This window comes from Melanotaenia boesemani, chromosome 1, assembly GCF_017639745.1.
Source record: "Melanotaenia boesemani isolate fMelBoe1 chromosome 1, fMelBoe1.pri, whole genome shotgun sequence".
NCBI lineage: Eukaryota > Metazoa > Chordata > Actinopteri > Atheriniformes > Melanotaeniidae > Melanotaenia > Melanotaenia boesemani.
The window spans coordinates 19,883,197-19,909,603 of NC_055682.1; the positions used below are offsets into that span (position 1 = coordinate 19,883,197).

Sequence of the window (26,407 nt, forward strand, 5' to 3'; positions counted from 1 at the left end):
CTTCTATTTTCTGGGTTTGGTGGGCCTCTGTGAACTGCAGCCTCAGCTTCCTGTTTGTAGCTGACAGAACTGGTGCCCAGTGTAGTCTTCAGCTGGTGTGGCCCATCTGTTTCAAGGTCTGACATGTTGTGAGTTCAGAGATGGTATTCTGCATACCTTGGTTGTAGCATGTGGTTATTTTAGTCACTGTTGAACTTTCTGCCATCTTCAACAAGTATGCCCATTCTCTTCAGACCACCGACACCAACAAGGCATTTTCACCCAAACATGTGCTGCTCACTGAATATTTTCTCTATTTCAAACTATTCTATGTTAACCCTAGAGATGGTTTGGGTAAAAGTCCCAGTAGGTCGCCAGTTTCTGAAATGCTCAAATTAGCCCATCTGGCACAATAACAATGTCACATTCAGAGTCACTATCCCCTTTCTTCACCATGTTGCACAGTTTAGCCTTAAGCAAGCTCTCTTGACCATGTCTACATGCCTACATGCATTGAGGTGCAGCCATGTGATTAGCTAATCAGCTGTACAGTATGCTAGGATAGGTGTACCTAATAAAGTGGCCTGGTGAGTGTTAAACAGTGTATGATTTTCATCTATTGAAATTATGTTACTCCAAATGAAAAATTGCACATATGCAGATTTTGGACACTTTTTAGATAATATTTCTGAACAGTTTTTTTCATGAAATGGACCAGCAACTTATATTTTCTTTTCTTTTATTTGAACTTTTAAGAGTTCTTTGCCCACTCCTGCCACAGCTGAAACATTGGCGACTTTAAATATACCTGCTTTTAATCAGCATACATGTATTATAGTTCTTTTAAAGATTTTTTTTTTTCCTAAAATCCTGGTAAACTTTTGCAGCGAATGTGTGCCATTTCATCCTCCAGTATCACCTTAAGACATTTTATTCAGTTTAAATTACAGGATGTGAACAGACCAAATCCACCCTCTTCCATTATGCCAGTGATTATCATGTCCAAAGCCATTCAGTGTAAAACATAAAAAGTAGCATCAAGTATAACCCCTTTTAAATGCTTCTCACATAATGATTCACTAGCCTCGATGAAGTGAACCAAAGGGAAAGCAGAGGGATCCGTCAGTGTTTGAAGGCCTCAAGATCTCTCTGTCACTCTGGCTCGCTGGAATAGTCATCAAAAGATGGTAATATGTCTGTTCATTTCATTCTTGGGCCTTCATTCTGCTTTTTTGTACATTTTTTTGGGAAGTGGCTGCGTTTACAAGCTGTAAAACAAGTCTCTTGAAAGCCTAATAAATATGAAACTGAATGAGATTCCTTTCTCTCTCTGTTCCTCTTTCTGCTTTGATCATACCATCCCATGACACATCCATCGTCAGCTTCTCAACTCCTCCAGGAGTGGGCATAGCCTAATTGGTGCTACGAAGAAGAAATCAAAGCAGGAAACAGGACTTGTTCCAAGTAGAGCTCACAATGCACTGAAAAAACCTCATGTTTCTGCAACTGTCCAGTGAGTTTACATGTTACCTCATGTAACATTTTTCCATTGCTGCTGCAGTTGATGTATGGCTGTTAGAGTAACTGTGATTTAACATTATACAGTCATCCTGTGAGGTACCTGTGCTGCTCTCTTGGTCCTTATTCTAATCTTATTTAACAGTCTCTGCCTGACACGCAATTCAATGCAAGCCCCCAGATTGGAGAGTTTCCAAACAATCCTGAGCTCACCCAAGCTTGGAATTGGTTTTCCGTGGAACATCTCCCTCCTCCCTTTGGGCACTTTACCAATTTGACCAAATTTGTTCCATCACTGGTTCTAAGTACCAGAAGTGTTTTCTGCCCACACTTGGACTTGTTTGTGCATTTTGCACATTCTTTGCAGAACATTAGAAGCTCTGTCAGTGGCTGAGCTATGGCCTGGTGTGGCATGGTGGCCTCACATTCATTGGATCTTCAACAAAACAATATCACAAAACAGTGACAATTAATTACATTATATCCAATATGTACCCTAAATATGAAGGGCAACACAATCCTGTTTAGAATCTACAAGAATGGTTATAGATGGTAATATGTGGGTTATAATGCAGATTAACCTCCTACAATGAATTTGTAAGTAGGTTTCTTTTAAATGCATTTTAATTTCAGATATTGCTAGTGCTGGAGTGTGCATAAACAGCTATTCAGCACCTGTTAATACTATAAAATTAAATTTATCAAACAATTTTCATTTATAGGTACACTATTTGGCAGATCCTCAGTCCAAAATTGTACTAGAACCACATGTAACCTAATCTGATTTCACAACACTTTGCAATCTGATGCTACAAAAGCATGGAGCAGTCACCCAAATTAAAAAGAATTAGGAACTTATAATGTTATATTGTAATAGTTTTATTGTAAAAACGTGAGATGTACCACTTCATACCGTGATAGTTGTTTGGAAAAACATGACATCATGTTGTAATGTGAAAGTTTTGTTTTTAAAAACGTAAAATGTATCACGTTATAACGTGATAGTTTTAAAGTAAAAAAACATGAAACATATCATGTTATTACATAATAGTTTTATCACCTAATAATTTCATAAAGTCAACACTTTATTACGTGATAACGTGAAATGTATCACGTTATTACGTGATACTTTTATCACGTAATAACGTGATAAAGCTATATAGTCATATATAGTCATCATGTTATTACGTGATAACGTGGAACTTATCACATTATAAAGTGACAGTTTTATTGTAAAAACTTGACACCAAATGGGATTAAGTTGTACTTCACTGGAGAGATCTGGTCAAGCTTGGAGGACACTGTGATATTGTTGACATTGCACCCTTAAAGTAGAAAGGACTACATCTTCATGTCTGCAACTTAATTAACACAGTCCCAGTGGTGCATATTATTATTTTAATTTTTATTTTCAGAAGACAGCTATAGGCGTAATAACTGGTACATGTTATTAACTAAAAGCAGCACACACACTCTACGTCAACTGAGACACACACAAGCACCATGCGCGCAGGTGGGTGACGTACCGTGCTGCTCATAACTGCAGTGTTGGGAATGTTCCATTTCTACATGAACTAGTTCAAAGTTTAGTTCACAAATTTTAAAATGAACTAGTTCAGTTCATAGTTCATAGTTTCATTTTTTGAACTAGGTTCACAGTTCTAGTTCATTGTTTTTTTTTTTGCTTGTTTTGTTTTTTGTTTTTTTACCAATATGTCGTTGTGAGCTATTACCCTCAGAATATTGGTATTTTCCTATTTTTGCCACCCTTTCAGTCCGCGCTTGTAGCCAGCTGCAGCTTTCACTCCTACAGTATTAATACATGAGGAATAACTTGCTTGAATGCTTGAATCGTCTTTTTTAATGAGGAATTATTAAACTCTCTGAGGTAGGAAACAAAGGATGTACCTCAAAGTGCAATATTTAAAGTGCAAAACAATTAAACATTATTTATCTTTTCATTAAGTCACTTTTCAATTTTTGGTGAATCTATTTTTTCTGACTTTATCCAAAGAAAAGTTCTAGAACTTGGGTCATAAAAGCACAATATTTAGCCAAAATGAATAAGTAAAAAAAAAAAAAAAAAAAAAAAGACATGTAAGACCAGATGTCTTGCATTTGTCAGGTTTATAAAAGCTGAGGGGTCATCTTTCCTCAAAGGCTGCAGGTCTCCGACAATATACTGCAAAAGGTTTTCCATCTGCAGCTGGAGACAACGGAGCTGCTGCTACTCTATGCCATTATTTAGTTTTGGGTGGTAGAGGATCTGCTTTAGCACGCCGTTGCCAAGTCTTTGGATTGTTTTTCGTGACATTGAGTTCACACACATTGGAAGGCTAGCCGGGTGCTTCATTTCAATCTGCCGTTTCAGGTTTGTTGTTGACGTTGTTGATGTTGCTTCTTGACACCCGGCGGGCAAAGTTTACACAAAAAGGCAAGATTTCTCTCATCACTGACCTTTTCAAATAATTTTAAGTGATCATACGATGATGCAAATTATCTATTTTGCCTCCATGTTTTGCAATTTGATGACGGTGCGGCTCTGTGGTGGCTGGTATTGCCAGATTTGGTGTTTTTCACCTATATATCAAGACCTGTTTACAATGTGTTTTGGCTGTTCAACTGTGAGAGGAAGCCGTTCACAAACGCCAGAATGAGCGCGCTCACAATAACGTTCATTAGGCAGAAATACAGTATGTTCAGTTCATGTTCACCCAAAAAATGAACAAGTTCATGAACGATCTTTCAGTGAACTTGTTCAGGCACAACACTGCATAACTGTCCTACATTTCTGAGTGTGCAACAATAAACCAGAAAAGAACAATTAATCATTGACAAAAAGAACTGAAATGTTTCTGCTTGACAAGAATATTTTCCATAAAATGCATTTTGCTCCAATATTTCTAGGTTGCAACAACATCTGCATACCGTTGGCTACTTTTATTAATGTTCTTACAATAAAATCTATTTCATTATAACGTGATAAGTTTCATATTTTTACAAAACTATCACGTTATAATGTGATAAGGTCCTAATTTGTTTTTTTTTTTCTTTTGGGTGACAGCTCCACGCTTCCGTATTATACAAATTTTTTTGTTTTTCTTTTTTTCTTTCTGCCATAATAAATGCAGCAAAAGATGAGTTACAATTATATCTGCTCAGTTTCTTTAAAGTGTGTCATAAAATTTTGATTACATTAAATGCTGTATTGCTGATAAATGTTAAATGGGAAATATTACCATTAAATGCCATGTATTCAAGCTAAAACATCTGTTTATATCTATCCATTTATATTGTCATATTATCATGGTATTTTATGTAATAAGTCTGCAGTGCTTCGTGTTGGAATGTAAATGTAGCCACAGATGGAGGATAAGACCTTGGTGTCAGCCTCTGACAGTGAGGCCATCCTCATGCTGCTCTGGTCCACCTGTTAGATGACTGCATAAAAATAGTGTATTTTTCAGCAAAAATATCAGAACTGTTGTTTTTAAAAATGATATGTTATGTTCACACTCATGCAGACATACAGCACTGCAGCCAGTTCAAATTGAACCTCTGTGCCTTTAAGTTAAGATGAATATACTGTGCCACAGAAGCATCTGTCCTGCTGATGCATATTGGGAATACAATGGACTGCTAAAAGTTGATATACTGTAATGGGCTAAGATAATTAGAGTTATAAAACCCTCCATAAATGCTCCATTGAGATCAGGAGTATTAGATTATGCCCACAGAAATGCACGCCCACTGCTTTTTTTAATTTAAGGGATGAGTGTTAGCAGAAATATCATTTGGGCTTGTGATCACATTGGAGGTGTACATACAGATAAAGAGCGAGATGCTCCATAAAGCACTGCTTTAGCGCTGGGTGATAAGTGCTTGAATTATAAGTCAGCTAATTTGACTGAGCGATTCTAAAGTTCCTTTCAGTTCGGAGGCATGAGCTGCTTCAGGCTCCAAAAGTAATTAACAAAAACTTAAAATAATTTGAGCTAATTATTCTCTTGCTATCTGGCAGAAAATGATGCATTACTGTATATTTTGATTATGTGAGGAAAGAACGCCTTTATCTGCAAAGTGAATACCTTATGCTGAGCCTGCTTCTTTAAAGAGGCAGCTTCAGGGGATATTTGCTGTGTGCTTTTCTTCCCTCATTTCAGTTGTGACTTTCTTCTCTACATACACAATTCCTGTGAAAACACTATGTCATTATATGGCAGTCTATTCCTGCAGGTAACAACAGTCTCCAGTTTCTCTTTTTATTGCTTGTTGTTTGTTTATCTAGACCAACATGCCAGATAAAAACTAAATATAATGTGTTTAATGATTTTACAGGGTGCTGCTTTGCATGTTTGGTATAGGATGCACTTTAAACAGTAAAGCTGGTTTTAATTAAAAATTTAAACTGATTCCTGAAATGGAAAAATGTTCCTTTAAATAATATGTAATACATAAAATTCTAAATGCCAAGTTTTAATTATGAGCCTATTATTTTGTTTTCATTTCCCATCAATAATTCCTTGTTGCTAAACTTTTGTTTGATTTGATCAAAGTTATATTATGTACACAGCAGCATATGAGTTTTGTAGCAATTTAAGTGCATAATTCTGCAGACCTTGCATGATACTGGCCTGTTGCACTGTAGCAGCCTCACCTCCTGGGTTCTGCTGGTTCCCTGTGGTAGCAGAACGTGGATAGAGTAAAAGCTGGCCCCAGTTAATGTCCTCTGATGGGCTCAGTCTGTTCTTTATCTCCCTCTGCATCATATTGTTGTGAGTGGTTGTAATAGGATAATAGACTCATCTTTATTTGGTTTTAGACCATTGACTTGAAACCTTGTTGATACATGTATTTCAACTAATGCAGGTAAAGGATGTTTTCTGCCTGCTGCATAAAAACAGATCTTTCAAAAAAGAATAATCTGTCTGTCTGTCTGTCTGTCTGTCTGTCTGTCTGTCTGTCTGTCTGTCTATCTATCTATCTATCTATCTATCTATCTATCTATCTATCTATCTGTGTCTATCTGTGTCTCTGTCTAGCTGTCTGTGTCTGCATGCATTACACTGTGTGTTTAAGTGTAATTATTTAGAAATAATGAATGAAGCTCTTACTCCATTACCTCATAGTTGACTGGCTATGTTAATCAGTTGAGCTCAGTGGGCAGATCCAATACATGAGCAGCGATACCTGCTGCATCATGAAGGCAACATACTGTTAGACAACAGGAAGTGGACACCAGCAACTGGTGCATGCTTAAAATTGCTTACAAACACTAAACACTACACAGTGGCAGAAGTTTCCTATGATTCAATACAGTATTGACAAATGAGAAAACAATCACCGGCTCAGCTGTAAAATCACTAACTCTTTCATTCTTTTAATCTTAGTTTAATGTTTTATCCTGTGAAGAGTAAATGTCTTTTGAATTATTTTATTGTTTCTTTCACATAAAAATTTGTAGACATTTACCACAATCTTGCGCTGCTGTTTGGAAATGTTGGTCTCAGGAACTGACAATATAAAAGACATAATTCTAGTTATTATTTTCTAGATTGTCCTTTACCTGCACTTCCAAATTCGAAGTCATAGTCCTCAACCAGAAAAAATAAAGAGTGGAGAGTCTTTTTTCAGGTTAGGAATGAGATCCTGCCACAAATGGCTGAGTTAAGTGTCTTGGGGTCTTGTTCACAAATGAGGGAAGGATGGAGCGGGAGATCGACAGGCAGATTGGTGTTATGGTGTCTCTGTATTGGTCTGTCATAGTGAAGCAGGAGCTGAGCCAAAAAACAAAGCTCTCGATTTACCAGTCAACCTATGTCCCTACCCTCACCTATGTGTAGTGGAACAAGTTACCCTTGTGTGTAGTCACTGGCTAATTGGGACATTTTACTTGTATTGGGATGGAACAAAGACATGCACGTTAGGTTAATCGATTGCTCTAAATTCTCCCCAGGAGTGTGTGTGAGTGTGAATGGTTGTTTGTCCATATATATGTTGGCCCTGTGATGGACTGGTGACCTGTCCAGGGTGTACCCTGCCTCTCACCTGTTAATGCTGGGATAGGCTCCAGCTTACCCGCAACCCGTAATGGAACAAGTGGTACAGAGAATGAATGAATGAATGGGATGGAACAAGACTTACTTTGATTATTAGTATAACAAACCGGTGTGTCTCTTTTAAAAAGTGGTAAATGGTATTTTTTAGGTGAAGGTGGCATTGTCGCAACCTTCGTGCTAAATGCCTTAAGTGGCCTAGGTTTACTCTCAGGCCAGCTCGCCACATATGATCACAAGCTGTGGGTTGTGACCAAAAGAACAAGATTCCGAATACAAGCAGCCAAAATTTGTTTTCTCTGCAGGATGGCTGGACCCTCCTTTAGAGATAGGTTTAAAATAACAAAAAGGAGCCAGAGCTCCTCCACATCAAGATGAGCCAGATAAGGTGGCTTGAGCATCTGGTTTAGATGCCTCCCTGATGAGGTGTTTTGGGCATGTCCAACCAGGAGGAGGCCCTGTGGAAGACCTGGTTATATTGGAGATCCAGTCTCAGATATATGGGTTCACTATCGTAATTAGAAGTTTTGTCCAACTTAATGCAACTGCCCACTCAAATGCCATGCATGCTAACCAGATGACTTTTCTATGCTTCAGCAACAGGACAGATTTGTGAGACCAGTTGGATTGATTAGATAAGAGATGATCATGAACATTTCTGAAATGGTGGTATCACAGTATATTTAACATCACATATAGCTCTGGGGGACAATAAACCAAACTCATTACTTAAGAAAGAAACTGAGAAAAACTAGGTGTTTGGCTTTCCCTTTCCACTAGCTGTTATTGCTAGCAATGCTCTAGTAGTGAGGGTGGTTTATGACAGTGGTGCTTGGCCCATGTGAATGAGCAAAAAGCAGCATGGAATCCAACAAGAGCCACACATTTTATATACAATCAATCTCTGACCAAAGATGAAGTGGCAAATTAGTATAATAATCAAATTTGATGATCTGAGTCACTTTAGCCTGATATTTACAGATGTCTGATTGCTATGCTATTTTTTTAGATATGTTAATATATCTAAAACAAATTGCTGTTATATCAGTGTTGTTCCATTATAAAGAGTGTTATGAATTTGTAGTGAAAACATGATAAGTTTATACTGTGTTGTTGCATTAATGCATTGAGGCATTGGAACGTTTTTAAGAAAAGTGACAAATTGATGCACAATAAGAATCGAGTCAAGTATATCAAAAATACCTGGTATTTTTTTGGGGGGAAAAAAAAAAAAAGAAGAAATCACTTTAGACTTTTCAAACAAACATATTCTTATTCATCAGCACTATGAAATGGCACAATGCTCTTCTGGCTAATGATTTATTATATCCAGCAGAAGGGGGTTTGTACAGTAAATGCAATGCATGAAGGTAACAAGGCATGCCACCCAACACCCAACCCAGCAGTTTTATAGCCAGGATGTCAGGTTTGCTTTCAGGGGATCCAGATGCCCAAGTCAACATAACAAAGTCTACTTAAACTCTAAGCATATGCAGACCAGTGGGCAAAAACAGCACCACACGAGATGTGTGTTTATTTTTTTCTGAGGGGCACAGGGATAAACAGACACTTGTCTATGCAGTTGAGGGAAGGATGTGTCAGATGGAGGAAAAAAGGGGACTGGGGATGGAAGATATCCAGTCTCTTCCAGGCAGATGGTCTCCTCAGTTTGAATGCAGCTGAATCCTCCCACCCTCCTTTACTTTCTCCACCCAACTTGAGGGCTTCATTGCCTCTCATATTGTTTTGTATGAAGGCCAATGTCCTTATTTATGTTTTTTTTTTTCTGCTCAGTGTGTACACTCAGACTCCAGTGGTGGTGAAGTTGCCATGACTTTCATTAAAGCCGAGGCTGAATGAAATATGGATGTGCAGGGAGTGAATTAGAGTGATGGAACGGGCCAAATATTGCCTTCGTAGTGTCTGTGCAATACTGTCTTGAGGGGATAGATACTCAGGCCAGAGAAAAGTAAAGTCCCTCTCCAACTTTTAGTGCATTCATCAGCAAGCCAGATAAGTTTGTCTCCATGTTGATACATTGGACTGTAATGGCACAGAGTACCTTGGTGTATGAAGAAAAGTTGCAATTAGTGTGAGCTTCAATAATGAAAGTATTGGAACAACTTCAGTCTTACTTTAAGAAACATAATAAGGCTCTGACATTCAAATACCGGTGATGATTTAGATTTAGACTTTATTTGCTTTTAATAATTTAAAGGAATGGCTCTGAACAGGAGGAAATTAAATTCTTTTTTTAAAAATGTTTTATTACATAACACTCAGAATTTTGCAGAATATGACAGAAGATAGAAACTTAAGTTTTCATGAAGTAATAATGAATTTCTTGGTGAAAAGTGTTATAAGATAAGAAGAAAAAAACCCACTTTATTTACATTGCAGCATATCAGATATAATATTAAACATTAAATGCAAGTACAAGCTGCATATCACAGACTCCAAATCAAACACAGCCCATCCAACCTGAAAAAAGAACATGTTTTTGCAAACACCAAACAGATGGAATCGCAAAAGTACCATTTCAGCACACTGAATAATTGGCTATTGACACCGAGTTGTCACGCCATCAAGATGGAGCTTCTCGGTCCCAGCTTGTTGTCATTCTGCATAAATGAAATGCAGCGGAGTCAACAATATGAATTCAGTTCATTCAGCTTAAAATAATCCTGAATAGGCCTTGGTGTGGAAAAGTTTAGTATGTAACGCGAGTTCACCTCATGAGTTTATTCAACAGCACCAGCACATGGCTTGTTAATCAAGAGTTTTACAGAATAATGTGAAATGAGAAGCTTTCCCACAATAGTTTTTTTGATTAGTCGCTAAATCTTATTTAGTTAAAAATTGAGTGGATTAAAATAATTTTTTATTAAAGGCCTCTACCTTTACTGTGATGCATATGTGGAAATTGTAATCATGCAGCACAACTTCAACAGGACCAAAAAGTGTATTCTCATTGCTGTGGTGATGTGGGGAGGGTGTAGTGCAGTGGGAAAAGAAAGCTTAATTGAACAAACTAATGAGTAGTTCTTATTTCCACTGGGGATGTGCCAGTGAGATTGTTTGACAGTTTATCTGTGATAAATAAATTCTTCAGCAGCTAATTAGCTTATAAGCTCTCAGGGGAGGAAGGGGTGGAGGGAGTGTTGAGTGTCCGAATGTCTGCACTAGTGTGTGTGTGTCTCAGTATATTTCATTTCTCCAAGTCAACACTAGTTCACCCCCTTACTAACCAACACTCTCTCCGAACCATCCCATCATTGAAGCAGCGTCTATGGAACTATGAAAAAGCTAAAATGAAACTGACAAGATACAGAATGTGTCTTCTGTGTGAGTGAAACTTAGTTTTAAAGGTAATGCACAGAGATCATACTCTAAAAGTGATGAATGATATTAGACATCAACAAGAAAATGCAGCTTCTAATTACTGCAGTTTAAATTCCTTTTATTATAACACTGATTTGCATTTTCATAAAGTTTTTGTGGGACTCTGAAGGAGGTTAACCTACTATCCTGTAAATTTAGGAGAGATCATCAGAGCCATTAGTGGGCAACAAAAACCTAAAATTTAACTATGTTTGAATCAGATTCTGGGCAAGATGTCGCCTTGTTAGACAATGGACAATGTCTTCAACAGTGCAAACGGCTGTGCCCCCAGTAGGTGCTGTTGGAGGCACAGCAGGAAGTAGTGTCCAGCCGGTAGGTCCATCCACCTGTACACAGAAATAACTAACAGACAGTGTCTTTATACAAGAGCTACCATTCCAAAAATGAAATGCGGTTGGATTATTTTTTATGTGTACCACAACAGCTAGCAACAAACTAAGCAACCTGATCTCACAGAAATACATAAAGTAACCATAAAGTCTCAACACTTGTTTTTGTGGTTCCGGCACACAGTTGTTCCAAATTATGTGCTGGGACCATGAAGGTCAGGGCAACATAAATCAGTGGTGAAGCTTTGTCATGCTGTCTGCATGACTTTTCAGATAACAAAAATAAAAAGGACACAAATTACTTTTGTTTTACAATGCAGGCAAAAAAAGTAGTTTGTAATATCTTTATCATAATTTAATTCATTAGAGTAAGCATTCTTTTTATAACCCTTTCTATGATTGTAAAACGAGAAGAACTACCTACTCACACCTATATTTATCAAATATGAGATCACATATCTAATATACATGAGCATATTTGCCTTTTATCAACATAGATTACCTAGAAGTAGTGTTGTCACCACATTGGCTTTATTTTTTACTTAATTTACGTAACAGATATACCTTTTTGCTAACTATTTTCAAGACTGTTAAAAAACTGGAAGAATTACGAACTTGGTGCCGATTTGTAGTGTTTACACAAAAAAATAATTTTGCATTGAATTTAAAGCTGCAAATACTCAATTGGTAGCTTCATGTTTACTTCATATTTTAAACTTATTGTGCAGCCAAACCGGCAATTAATCAGTAATTAAATGATCTATGATGAGAAAAGGTAAATAAGTGGGTTTATTTAAGATTTTCTAGTCAAAGTATTTTGAACAAGGTCTGTGTCAGGTGCTGGGGAACCAGAGCACCATGGCGAGAAGTGGGCTACTGGAATCAGATGGAAATGGACGAGAGGCGAGAACAAAGCTCTGTTGGAATGCTACTACTCCAGTAACCCTAGTCAGAGGGGTTACATGCAGAGAATGTGGGAACTATGGAATCTTCAAAACCCACAATCAACACTCACTGCCAAACAACTAGTAGCTCAACGTTCCAACATCCACAGATGGCAACTGCTATCACAGCTTGAGATTGACGAGGTCCAACACAAATGCTGCGGCAAGGGGGAGCCAGGACGCCAGGTCAGGGTGGAGTTAACAACAACTCCCGATCCAGAGATTGAGTACGAAGCCCCAATAAGCACAATCACGCTGAGCAAGGCAGCGACTGACCTAAGAGATAAGGTCATGGCAAAAATGTACATCAGCCAACCCCGACACCAATTACAGAGGCTGAGTGGAGCACCATCGGAAAGTCTCCTGGAAGATGTGAATGCAGCCTTGAGAACGATTCCTACAATGACCATCACTGAAACCAATGAGCTGATCTACACCTCAGCAGCAGTGATCCTTGAGGTGCTTGGCTATCAATTAAAGAGCAACCATAAAGATACATATCCACCATGGAAGAGGAGGTTGGAGGCAGACCCACCAAGGCTGAAGACCGAACAATACTGGAAAAACATATGGGAGAAGGAGGCATCACACAACAGCAGTGCACAGTGGCTGATGGATCTAAGGGAAGACCACAGCAACCTCCCTGAACGTGAACCAGCAACCATCACAGTGGCAGACATTCAACAAAGAGTCTCAGGTATGAAAAACTGGACAGCACCAGGACAGCACATGGTTCAAACCTACTGGCTGAAGAAGCTAACTGCACCCCATGGGCACAAATGACCCAGCTGCTAAAGGATGGGACCCACCCTGAATGGCTAACTGAAGGCTGGACAATCCTGATCCAGAAGGATCCCCTGAAGGGAATAGTTCCATCCAACTATCGGCCAACAACCTGTCTCCCCACCACATGGAAGCTCATGTCAGGCATCATAGCGGCTAAGATAAGTGGGAACATGGATCAATACATGAGCACAGCACAGAAGAGCATTGGTAAAAATACCAGAGCAGCAAAACACCAGCTGCTGGTAGACAGAACAGTCGCTCGGGACTGCAGAACCAGGAATACCAATCTGTGCACTGCCTGGATTGATTACAAAAAAGCCTATGACTCAATACCACACACATGGATCATGGGATGCTTGGAGATGTATAACATCAACAGGACTCTAACAGCCTTCATTGCAAACTCAATGCGGCAGTGGAAGACCACCCTTGAGGCCAACTGCAAGCCAGTTGCACAAGTGTCTATCAAATGTGGCATATACCAAGGAGATGCCTTGTCCCCTGTGCTGTTCTGCATAGGTCTGAACCCCCTCAGCCAAATAATCACCAAGACTGGCAATGGATACCGACTCAGGAATGGGTCCACCATCAGTCACCTCCTCTACATGGATGACATCAAGCTGTTCGCCAAGAGTGAGCGAGACATTGACTCACTGATCCACACAACCAGGATCTACAGCAATGACATTGGAATGTCATTCGGACTTGAGAAGTGTGGGCAGTTGGTGACAAAGAGAGGGAAGGTAGTCCTTACAGAAGCGGTCTCACTCCCAGATGGCAGAATAGCAGACACTGAGGACAGCTACAAGTACCATGGAATTCCACAAGCAAATGGCAACCTCGAACAGGCCACAAGAAAAGCAGCCACAGCTAAATACCTCCAACACGTAAGGCAAGTCCTAGGGAGTCAGCTCAATGGCAAGAACAAGGTCCGGGCAATTAACAGCTATGCCTGTGGTAATAATAAGCTGGCCAAAGGAAGAGATTCAGACCACAGATGTGAAAACATGAAAGCTCCTGACCATGCATGGAGTATTCCACCCCAAGTCCAGCACCCGGAGACTATACACTAATCACAAGGAAGGAGACAGAGGACTAGTGAGTGTCAGAACCACTATCCAGGATGAAACATCCAACATCCTTGAATACATCAGGAAGATGGCCTCAACGGACAAAGTGCTCAGTGAATGTCTCAGGCAGTGGAAAACAGATCATGTGGTGATGGAGGAACCATCATGGGAGGAAAAGCCCCTCCATGGGATGTACCACCGACAGATAACTGAAGTGGCTGATATTGAGAAATCCTACCAATGGCTAGAAAGGGCTGGACTGAAAGACAGCACAGAGGCACTGATCATAGCTGCACAGGAGCAGGCCTTGAGCACAAGAGCAATAGAGGCCCAGATCTACCATACAAGACAAGACCCCAGGTGTAGACTGTGCAAAGAGGCCCATGAGACAATCCAGCACATAACTGCAGGGTGTAAGATGCTGGCAGGGAAAGCTTACAAGGAGCATCATAACCAAGTTGCTGGGATAGTGTGCAGGAACATCTGTGTGGAGTACAGACTGAAAGCACCGAGGTCAAGGTGGGAAACACCTCCGAAGGTGGTAGAGAATAACCAAGCTAAGATCCTGTGGGACTTCCAGATCCAGACCAACAAAATGGTAATGGCAAACCAGCCGGACATTGTGGTGATGGACAAACAGCAGAGGAAAGCCATTGTGGTTGACATTGCAATACCAAGCGATTGCAACATCAGGAAAAAGGAACATGAGAAACTGGAGAAATACCAAGGCCTGAAAGAAGAACTTGAGAAGGCCTGGAAAGTGAAGGCAACAGTGGTGCCAGTGGTCATCGGAGCACTAGGGGCAGTAACCCCCAAACTGGAAGAGTGGCTACAGCAGATCCCAGGACAAACCTCAGACATCTCGGTCCAGAAGAGTGCAGTCCTAGGAACAGCAAAGATACTGCGCAGAATCCTCAAGCTCCCAGGCCTCTGGTAGAGGACCCGAGCTTGGATGGATGAGAGACCGCCCACGAAGGGCGAGAGGGCAATTTATATATATATATATATATATATATATATATATATATATATATATATATATATATATATATATATATGAATCCTCTCACAAACCATGTTTCCTGGGTACCACCAGTGGCAGGCAGAGGGAGTTGGTTGCCCCATCAAGAGGAGCCTTATACCCATGAAGCTCCCCTTGGCAAAGCAAATTTGTTTGACACAACACAGCAGCCAGACCATCATTCTGCATGCTACGATGTTGGACAGGACAAAAAACAAAAGTTTACAAAAAAGAAGAAATAAAGAAAATGTAAATGAAACCATAAATAAACTGCTTATCATTTAAGGTAAATCTGATCATGTTTAGCCATACTATGCTAAACTGATGCTAATTGCTACAGGCAAATATGTGTCTTTTGTCCTCTGGTGAAGCTTGCTGTTCCTTGGAGTCTGGGGAAGGGGAGGTGCTACCTTCATCCTCAAAAATCAAAATTATGAGAAGTGTGATCCCATCAGCGATCTGGCTGGTAGAGAGGCAGATTGAAAAATTTCTGGGGGCCTATCCTGAAGTTCAAAGAGGTTGGTTGGAATGTCAACCTCGAAAGGAAGTTTGAATTTTGAACATTTTAAGTGTTTTTTGCCAAAAAGAAATACTTTCCTTTGCTTGGACTTATGCCTAAGAAGATTCATACCACTCATATGTTTGAACTATTAATATAAAGCAGCTGGCAGCAACTAATTGCATTAAGACTTGAAACAAAGGGACATAACTAGCCTGGTTCTGCCAAGGAACAGGGAAATCTACCAAACCTCACAAATAACACTCGATATTGCTCTTCTTTGACCACTTGTGGTTAAATGTGGTGATACTGTCATATTTCTAGCCTCTGTGGTAACATATTAAGCTATCAAACTGCTGGCTACAGCATTAAATATTACACTCAGATGTAAAATTAGTATCGACAGAATAGGATTAAGGAGTTCTATCACATAAAGTTTAATCAATTATTTAATCAAAAAGATAATCTAACCTCAATATCTGCTTTTTCCACATCAGTACTGTTGACTGCACTTCAGTGGAGAGCACACAAAAGTCATTGATCACATAAGGCTTTTTGTCTAGAACTGTGTTTGACTGTTTGAAGATATACACAGGCTGTCCTGATAAGAGCATATCTGTTGGTGGGACCACATAGTGGAGTCAGAGGTTGGCAATATCTCTGGCTATGTCTCTGGGCAGTTGCATCTAGAGATCAGGTTCTGGGGTCCCCATGGCAATGCCATTACTGGCCTCGCAGTCAGACCATCACTCAATGGCCTCCTTAGACTCCCTTAGGGGCAAAATTTAAACAGTGTTCCTTGATTCTCAAGTGTCTGTTTTACACCTGATATAGAACATTTTTCCATTGTTCTTATCCCTTTTTTTCAAAAATCAAAATTTCCACCTTGCCTACAGGTGTGCTTGATATAAGATGTAACACAGCAAAATCAGCCTTCAACAGTGTGACTGAGGATGCCGGATTTTAATCTACGTAGCACCACTTGCAGTCTCAAAACGTAAGGTCAGACTGTAGATTTTAGAACAGGGCTATTCAACTCTCACCGTCAAAGGACAGTGTCCTGCAGGTTTTAGCAGTGATTTTAACCTTTTCTGAGTCAGTACCCCACCAGTTCATGATCCAGGTCACCCAGTACCCCCCACCATTAAAATGTAGGCTATGGTGACTGAAGTATGACCTGCATGCACAAAAGATATAAAGTATCACACAGCACGTCGTGTTTACAGAAGTAAATAGGGATGACAAAAAAAGTAAATATTGATCCTACTCATCTCAGAGTGTTTGTATCAATTTGGAAGTTGCTGTGGAATTGTTGTGGAGTCAACAAAACTATGATATAATATTGTCCATTATTATATTGAGGGGTGAAAGTGAGCCGGTACTGTGTACCACTAAAAGATTCAGTTACACCTAAATCTGTGACCCATCAAAATCTGTGACCACAGGGGGCAACATTTCTCTGCATGTAAGTCTTAGAAGTCTAGCGGTTTCAGTAAAGTCACACATTCTAAAAGCTATCAGGAATGCCTGACATTTTTCCATTGTTTGTATTCAAACATATGCTTTTAATGACTTTGGTCAGAGATCAACAAGGGGCATGCAGCTTAAAGCCCAGGTTTGGACCAGGGCTGGCTGAGCTGAGGCATGTAGCCTCTTCTGTAAGCGACTGCTCTACCAAGTGAACTACACACAGACCCACCATAGCGGTACTTGGATTGCATCTTTAGTACTTGGCTGAATCCCTATGCATACAGTACAGACAATCTGCACATGCTAATAAGCACCAATATTAGCATGTTGCAAACAAAAATTAGCGGAAGAAATTGTTCTAAAAGCCTCCACTGAGCACAACCACCCAAAGAAAGCAAACTAAATCCACTGCTGTTTTGTGGTCAAAACTTATTTAGGTGAAAAAATGCTGTTAAAATCTACTCCTTTGATTTTGTGTTAATTGGAAATGAATCATAAAGATCCATACATAAAGACATAAAGATAAGATAATTCACATTAAGGAGAAAATAGTTCTAGGTTCGAGTGTGCTGTCTTTTTACAATATACTACTTTTGGGTTTACTTTCTTCTGGGGCCTCATTGGTGTTTCTCAGATGAATTTGGGGACTCATTTCACCTGACTCTGATTGGTCAATAGAGGTGTCAATCATCAAAATTAAACAATGGATCATCAACGGCCACATAAAATGTTGACAATGAGCCAATGACCATTTAATTTGGCAACAGAAGTGGATTCAGTTTAATTGTAAGCAGTTTCACATCAAAAATCACAGAATAGACGTGGTTTTAATTTTTAACTAATTGTCAAGTGTGATGCCTTTCCAAACATTTTTTCAGGAAGACACCCAAAAAGTGTCAGACCATCAACAGAATTTTTTTCTTTTTATGTATTTTCTTTCAAGTAGTTAGGGTAATGAGCCCTCAGTTGGCCTAGGGGGTATTGAGAACCCTACTAGGAAGTTCTGAGAGGCTGGAGGTTGGTTAAACCAGATTAGCACATTTATGGAACTCATTTACTGAAGCTGGAAGAAGTTTTAGTCAGGTCCCATGCAATATACAGGTCTTGAGAGATTTTTTTAGGGGTGGCCAGAGAAAAAAAAAGGTTATTAAGTCAATGATGCATAACTACAAACGTCCATGTAGTCTGTGGACTAAAACATGAATTGGGTCAGTTTGAGGTTATGGCACATAAGAACTCCTGATCAGAAGTGTTCCTAGAAAAAGACTAAATGAAATTATCTGCCATTATCTAGAAGGCTGTATTCATGAGTACAGCCTTGGTTGTGTGGGTGCGGTACCAAATTCAGCTAGAGGGTCTGGGGGCATGCCCCCCTCCCCTTAAAAAAATGTGAATATTGTAGATTAAAATGCATTAATGTGGTGCACTCAAAGCAAAATCTCAATACTTTGCCCCTCATTCTACAAAACCAAAAACAGAAATGTAACTTCAGGGGCCTTAAAAATTGGATTGTTGGATTTAGACTAAGCCTTCCTAGATCAAAGATTCAAGTATTGTGGATATTGTGTGCTTCCAAAACAGACAAATATATTGGGGGGACATTTTGGGCATATCTGAACATTAAGTAGGACTTATTCCTCCCAATGTATATGGCGACTACAGCGTTGAACTACTCAAACAACCTTAATGAACATCAGCACACTGACTCTTCTCTCCATTAGATTGTACATTTATTATCAATTTGCATTTATTTACATTCTCATATGTTTATTTCATCGATATTTGTGACCAAAGACAAAATTATAGGGGCAAAATGTCAAAGAGAGGGCAAAAACTCACTCACTCATTCAGGGATCTGCATGACCAACAAGCAGTAAACATGGAAATTATTATACTCCAACCACTTATGAATGGAGAACCACTTGTAGTTGAAGCCCCGTGTCCTGGTGTTGTACACGGTCCAAGGGTAAACCTTTAGATATGGCTGTTTTGGTCCATCTGCTCTTGACTGGGACATGTTTAGAATGACAGAGAAAAGCAGTCATTATGATAAAAATATAATAACAGGGCCTTCTTTCAGAACTGATCTTCTAAACATCAATTCTACCATCAGGAAAACATCATCCTCATCTGCTGGTCCATGAGCAGGTCCACTACCGGGAGGCCTGGGCTGGTCGGGATCCAGCTGAGCCCTCTACTGTAAAAGATATTGATCATCATAAACAGAGCCTGCTGTTACTACAAGATGATTTAGTCTCTGAGTGTTACTACAGCCCCCAGATTACAACATCAGGATATCATTTTTAACTATTACTATTCATCCCCAGAGGAGAAATTCTTGTCAACACAGCACTACACTCTCAACATTACAAGCTAAAGCTGGAGTAATAGACAAATAACAGCACAAGGACGATAATATTATACTCCAAGAAAAGGTCTAGGATTCGATGAACTCTGTGATATTGTTCTGAGAATCAAATCTAGTACAACTGACATCCTTAGAAGTCAGGGAAACATTTGGGGTTGGCTTAAGTTGCCTTCAGGTGTAGCCACAATGTCATTCTCTGTCTGATTCTTTCTCTGGCTGACTAGCATTTGCACTGTGCTGCTATCCTGTAACTGTCTGTCTCTTAGAGAAGAAGGAGGCAATATCTTTGGAAGACTTTCTCTTTATTGTCTGCAAAAATGACATAACATTAGCACACAGTGACTAATTAAATCATGATGCTATTATAGCAACTTCTGTATAAAGTTAGCTGCCCGGGCAGAGGCATTCAGCCAGCTAACGTTAACTATCATTAAAGACAAGTTCACAAGTTTGTTAGAAATGTTCTCCATCTAATGTGGATAAGGTTGGCTAACGTTAGCTTCGTAGCATTAGCGCATGTAACGGGAACTATATTGCCATTCATTCCAGGTCATCTACATCCAGATGTTAGCGCTAGCCATCATCCCTGTAATTATTTAAACCCCACCAACAGTTGGCAGAAAACCATGAAACTGAAGTACTTGTGGTTTATCATATACTTACTGATGAGCCTGTTGTAGAGCTGATTGTGTCCTTTCTATTACCAGTGGCAACATTGCTCTTTGATATTCCAGCTTCGGTGGCCTCGCTCTAAGGCCCTTTCAGTAGGACCCTAGATGTGAGGTGCCCTCTGCGTGCCTGATTAAAATACCTTTTATTTATCTTTTTTTATTAGCTTTTGAAATATTTTGACATTCAAATATAAATAAAGTGTACTGTGCCGTGTTAATATAAAAAAATAAAAAATAAATAAAAATAAAAAATACAATATTTTCTGGGGTGGCCAGCTTTTTGTTCAGGGTGGCACTGGCCACCCCTGGCCACCAATTGGGGCCGTCCCTGCTTGAGACATTTCTTTTATAGCAAAAACCTAAAAATATCAAATTTTCAGAAACAAAGATGAGTTTTTCAGGAGATGCTGGAATGGTAATTTAAGGTATTTGTTGCTCTTGGACAGGTTTAAAAGCATGTAAAAAATAAGAAAGCAAGAAGTTAAAAGGGGTCATTACATGAAATGAGTGTTACATGAAAGAACCTGTCTTTTGTTTCTTTACCATATGTGAAAACATAAACTGATACACAGCCTATAGAGAAGTTCTCATATTGAAACGTAATAATAACACTAATAATAATAATAATAATAATTATTATTATTATAATAATTATTATTATTATAATAATTATTATTATAATAATTTTATATATATATATATATATACATATATATATATATATTCACAACAATAATAATATAATAATGCAATAATAGTGATAGGACCAAAGTCAATAAAAGTAATTTAAAGGCCTTTTAAACTGAACAGTGACATTTTTTTTTTTTACAGTTAAAGTACTCTTTATAGACATATGAGTGTGAATACTGAAGAATCCTTGAAAAAATGTTGCCTAAAGTTTCTGAATTGCAAAAGGATAAAATCACCACAAATTTGTAAAAGACTTTAGCAAAGATAAATAAAATGAAAACTTTTCAGTTATACTGCAGAATATTCAATGCATTGTCAAACTATCTGCTTTTGTCAATGCATCAAGGAAAGGACTCCCTTGCTCTGCCATGGTCAAACATTTAAGGAGGTGGTGATGAATTTCTTCACAACTGGAACCAGCTGAAGTGAGAATTTAAAGAATAGAAGGTGGAATACAATATGCTCCGGTAGAATAGAGCGAACATGATAATTATGCTAAATTATAAAGTGTTGCTGACATCTGTCACCACAGAATTTCTTTCAACAAATGAAGAGAAATAAACACAGAACATTCCTCTGTTCTGAAGGAATGTAATCCTCTTGCCTCCCTGTGCTCTTTTCTTTTCTACTGACAATGATAATTATAGTTTTTGTTGGACGGCTTTCAAAGATTTATCTTTCTCCTGTTATTAATGGCTTTCTGAAGCTTTTAAATCCAAAAAGTTTAATTCGTTGCTTCTGTGTGGCCATTGTGACTTTTCAATTTTCCATACTTTTTAAATACCTTTAAGTTGTGATGTGACATTCTTCTCATGTTCTACCATAAAGTATTTCTACACCTCAGCTACCCCTTGAAATTTATAGACACAATGTTAAAATTCTCATCCAAAACGTGGAGCACCCTTCAGGTGTTCCCTTGGATCAGTCTATTTGTGCAGTTAAATGGGTTCAATTCAAAGCCCACTCACACTCAACACTTCCAAAAAACATAGTTTATAATTGCTTTCTAGAAAAACACATAGAAGTGCTTTTTGATGGTCCTTCTATCAGCAGGAATAACATCACATGTCAATGCCCTCCAAAAGCATGCTCTGACATTGTTAATGCTATGGTTTGATTAGGTTAGGTCAAACAGAAAGAAACTAACATTAAAGAAAATGGAAGAAAATTGACCCACATTAAATGACTACAGTACCCGGTTCTTGCATAGATGATGGCCACCAACCGATTCTGTCACTAAATGTAAACAAGAGTCAGTTTTAAGCTCTAAAACAAGTGATGGTGTTATTACTTAAGGAAAGATAGTCTCATTAAGAGGTACATATTTACTGCAGATGCAAACACACAAGCTGGACTGCCTGTTCTACACTAAAACACTCCACATTTTGCCTCTGAATCCACTAAACTGTTGGACAAAACATGCTACAGTACATAAACCACAAACAGCATAAAGGTACAATCCATTTGGATTTAAATCAAATCAAACTCCCCTCCATCAAACACTTGCCAGCTTTTCAAAATGTCCTCCATTGCAATTTCGGGACAATGACTGACAGACCACAGAGTGCACCCCTTCATTCAAAGCCCAGTCCTTACAACCAAGCCTGGTTTTAATCTGACTGCGCCACCTGTGAGGCTCGTCAGAACTTGAGCCCACAGGGGCAAAGCTGGGCTTCATTACTGTGTTGCTGGTTCTGGCCCAGTTCTCCCCTCACTCCATCTCTCTGCCTCTTTATTCTTCAGTACCTTGCAGGCATGGTACAGAAATGAGAGCCGGCTGCTTGGTCCTCCACATTGCTCCATGGCCACAATTTTTCATTTTTCACACGAGATGAAGCCTTTTATGAAACGAAATGAGTTTCCCTAAAATGAAGCGCCACAAAAGCTCCGTGATTAATTTGCTTGTTAGGCTATTGCAGCTGTCACCTGTGGAAGACATCTGGACAGCAGATTGACTAATGCCAGCAGTGGGTCTGAAACATGGCTCGCTCTCTCTTATAACCCACCCCACAGTCAGCCATTCAGTGGGCTTTTAAAGGCACTTCTCACTGTTTGATATAGCCTCTTTCTGAGGGGCAATTAATAAGCATTACTTGTGATTGACATGGTAATTAGTTGCATTAATGTGGTCATAAGAGGCTTTGTACTGTATGTTGGGTGGAGGGAGGGAGGGGTGAACTGATGTTAGGAAATGGGGAATAAGCACTGCAACCTCACTTAAAAAGTAATTGTCCATTTGATTACCACTGCTTTTTTTGACAGTAATTTTGTCAAAAATGGCACTGCCACAGTAGCAAAGTGCAATTTCGGCTTTCAGAAAGAATTTTCTAATCATGTGGATCTTTTCTGATTAATACAGAGTGTATAAAAATTGCTTTTTAGTTATGATGTCTTATAAAATCACCATTGTAATTACACCACTAATGCACATAATGTTGGGGTTATGTACTGTGTGCCAGCAGGAGCATATTTGAGTCAGAGAAATTAAACGTATATGGATATGAAAATCATACTCTAGCTGCACTGTGTGAGGCAAAAATACCATTTGAACAACTAGAAGCCTTCATAATAGGCAAGTCATTAAAGATAAAATTATTTTTCTTTCTCTTTAAACTCCACATGTGAAAGAAAACATCTAACATATACATTCAAGTTTTATTGAACTTTTTGTGTTTATCAATTATACAAATCAGTGTACATACTGATATAAAGTGTCCTTTGTATATATTTCAGGATATATGTTGGTTTATTTCTTCCCCATGAAAAGTGTTTCTAGTAAATACAGAATAATTTACAACCCATATTTTATACGTAATTTTTGCAGAATGTGGATTTGTGCTCAAAAAGATAAAATCTCTTGCTTATATCTCGAGCGAATAACACTTCCAGACTTTACAATTTTATATTAACATTGTGAAGGTTTTTAAAGAACCACCAACTTGAATATTGTATTTCTTATATGCAATGAAGACTTAAGCGTACTAGATTTAAGCTGATTATTCAGTATTATAATCAAGCCTGTAGTTAACCAACAATGCTGCAGCCCATCTGCTAATATGAACATGTTCATGTAAAACATTTTAGAAATAATTACATCGTTTTATTAGTTTATCCAAAATGGATTTTGCTACAGTATAACTTGTTCATTGCTACTTGGATTGAGTTTTTGCTGTTTTCTACAGCTTTCTGTTGTTGAGAATTCAATTTAGATTTACCTTGCATTACTTTTGGTAAATGGTAGATCGACTTGTATTTATATAGTCCTTTTCTAGTCAGCTTGACCATCCAAAATGCTTTACACTACCTGTCACATTCACCCATTCACACTCATACCCCGATAGGTACATCGGGAGGATTTCGTGGGGTTAAGTGTCTTGCCCAAAGACACTTTGACATGTAGTCAGGGGAAGACTGGAATCCCTCCATCCACCTTCTGGTTGGTAGATAACTGCTCTTCCACCTGAGCTACAGCCGCTCGTTTTAGGAATATTTTCTTTAACAAATTTCTCAAATCCTCTAAAGCAGGGGTCACCAACCTTTTTGAAACCAAGAGCTACTTCATGGGTACCGAGTCATGTGAAGTGCTACCAGTTTGACACACTCCTCTAAAATAATGTGTGTGTGTGTGTGTGTATATATATATATATATATATATATATATATATATATATATATATATATGATCAGCAGCTAATTATCAGTAACTTAGAGTGGGAAACAGATATCAATATTCAACACTTTATTTTCATTAATCTCAGCAATTGTTAGATGATCACTTCTACATTTCATTGAAAAAAAACTCCAGTTTACCAGTCACTGACAAACCCTTTTAACAATTCATGAACTATGTTGAACCATGTTATGAAAAGTTATGTAATATTTAAGAACAATCAACTTTCATATTAAATAGATCTTATCACTTTTAACTGAACAAATCAACTTTTCTGTGACACTACCATGTTGCCACTGCATCTGGTATCTGTTCCTTTTTTAGTGAGAAGACTGGCATTGCATGCTGTTTACCAGGGTATTGTAATCAGGTGTGTAACTTGACACTGTAACTCTGAGTGAATCTTGCAGATGTGCATCAGTGAGGCGTGTTCTGTGTTTATTCTTGATGAAGTTCATGTCAGAAAATGCTGATTCACAGAGATAGGTTGAACCAAACAGGCTAGTAATCTTCATAGCTGCTGTGCATATGCCACTGTACTTTCCTGTGTCAACAAGGCACCAAAAGTTTGGTGCAGCCTGGTAGGCTTTGAGGTGGAGGTCATTTTGCAATGTTACAATTTCAATCTCCACCTGTTCAGCATCCAAGTTGAAAGTTGCACTTAGTTGCTCAGCAATGCATGTTGTATCCATGTTCATAAAAGGATTGTAAATGAATGACACACATGGCTCAAGCTGATCAAGGTCACAAAACCTGTTATCAAACTCTTGTAGAAGTCTGCTTATGACTTCACAGTACTTTTCTGCAACTCTGTGAAATGTCTCAGATGCAGAAGCATTGTCTTTTAGCACCAGCTGCAGAGATGGAAAGTGCTGCACCTTTTTTTTCTGTAAATGCATACAGAAAATGTTCATCTTGGCTTTAAATGCATTTAAACTACTTAACATTTCAGCAACAGTCTTACCTTTGCCTTGCAGCTCACAGTTGAAGTGGTTTAGTTTCCCAGTAATGTCTGTTAAAAATGCAAGGTCAAGTGTCCACTCCGTGTCCTCTAGCAGTGATACATCTTTTCCTTTGGACTGCATGAACTCTTTGATTTCACCCAAAAGTGAGAAAAAACGAAGTAAAACTCGTCCTCTGCTGAGCCATCGGATTTCTGTGTGCAGCAGCAGGTCGCCATACTCAGCTGACATCTCCTCCAGTAGCACCTTGAATGACCTGTGCTGTTTCGCTTTGGAGCGGATGCTGTTTATAATTTTCACAACGGGTGTCATAACATGCTCGAAGCCGATCACTTTTGCACATAACGCCTGCTGGTGAATGATGCAGTGGTAATGTAGAAATGTTGGGAAGTCTGGGTCACCTTTACAGTGAGCGATGAAACCTGTATGTCGGCCGATCATAGCAGGAGCCCCGTCTGTAGTCACCGCTACCAGCTTTTCCAATGGTACCTTTTTCTGCACGAAAAACTCTTTCAGAGCGTTGTAAATGTCAACTCCCCTTGTAGTTGTCTTGAGGGGCAATAGTGTCAGAAGTTCTTCTTTTGTTGAGAAATCTTCAAACGCCATCCGGATGAAGACCGACAGCTGTGCTGTACTACTGTTGTCCACAGACTCGTCACACTGGATGCTAAACCACCTGCACTTATCCAGATCCCGGTCCAGCTGATCGGCCAAGTTACTGGACATAGCTGAAAGTCGTCTAGCCATCGTAGACGCTCCCATTTGGACATCAGAGAGAGTGGAGATTAGATCGGTTCCGTTTTTCTCATCTTTGAGTACAGTGTTAGCAACTATCATCATTGCTTCTTTGAAAACTTCTCCGTCTGAAAAGACCTTCTTTTTCCTTACCAGAAAATGTGTAGCTCTAAATGAGGCTTCGGTTGCCTTTTGGGATTTTTTCACCGGTTTCGTAAAAAAAGACTGTTGCTTATC

General features: G+C 38.9%; 1 long non-coding RNA gene across 1 annotated transcript; it reads right to left on the reverse strand.

The window, feature by feature from the left end:
• Window positions 1-2,706: 2,706 nt before the first annotated feature.
• Window positions 2,707-26,407, reverse strand: LOC121642947. The gene is made up of 3 exons (XR_006011016.1): window positions 26,397-26,407; window positions 14,188-14,193; window positions 2,707-2,838 (listed from the first exon to the last, which is right to left on the reverse strand). It is a non-coding gene; the product is annotated as an uncharacterized LOC121642947 (long non-coding RNA).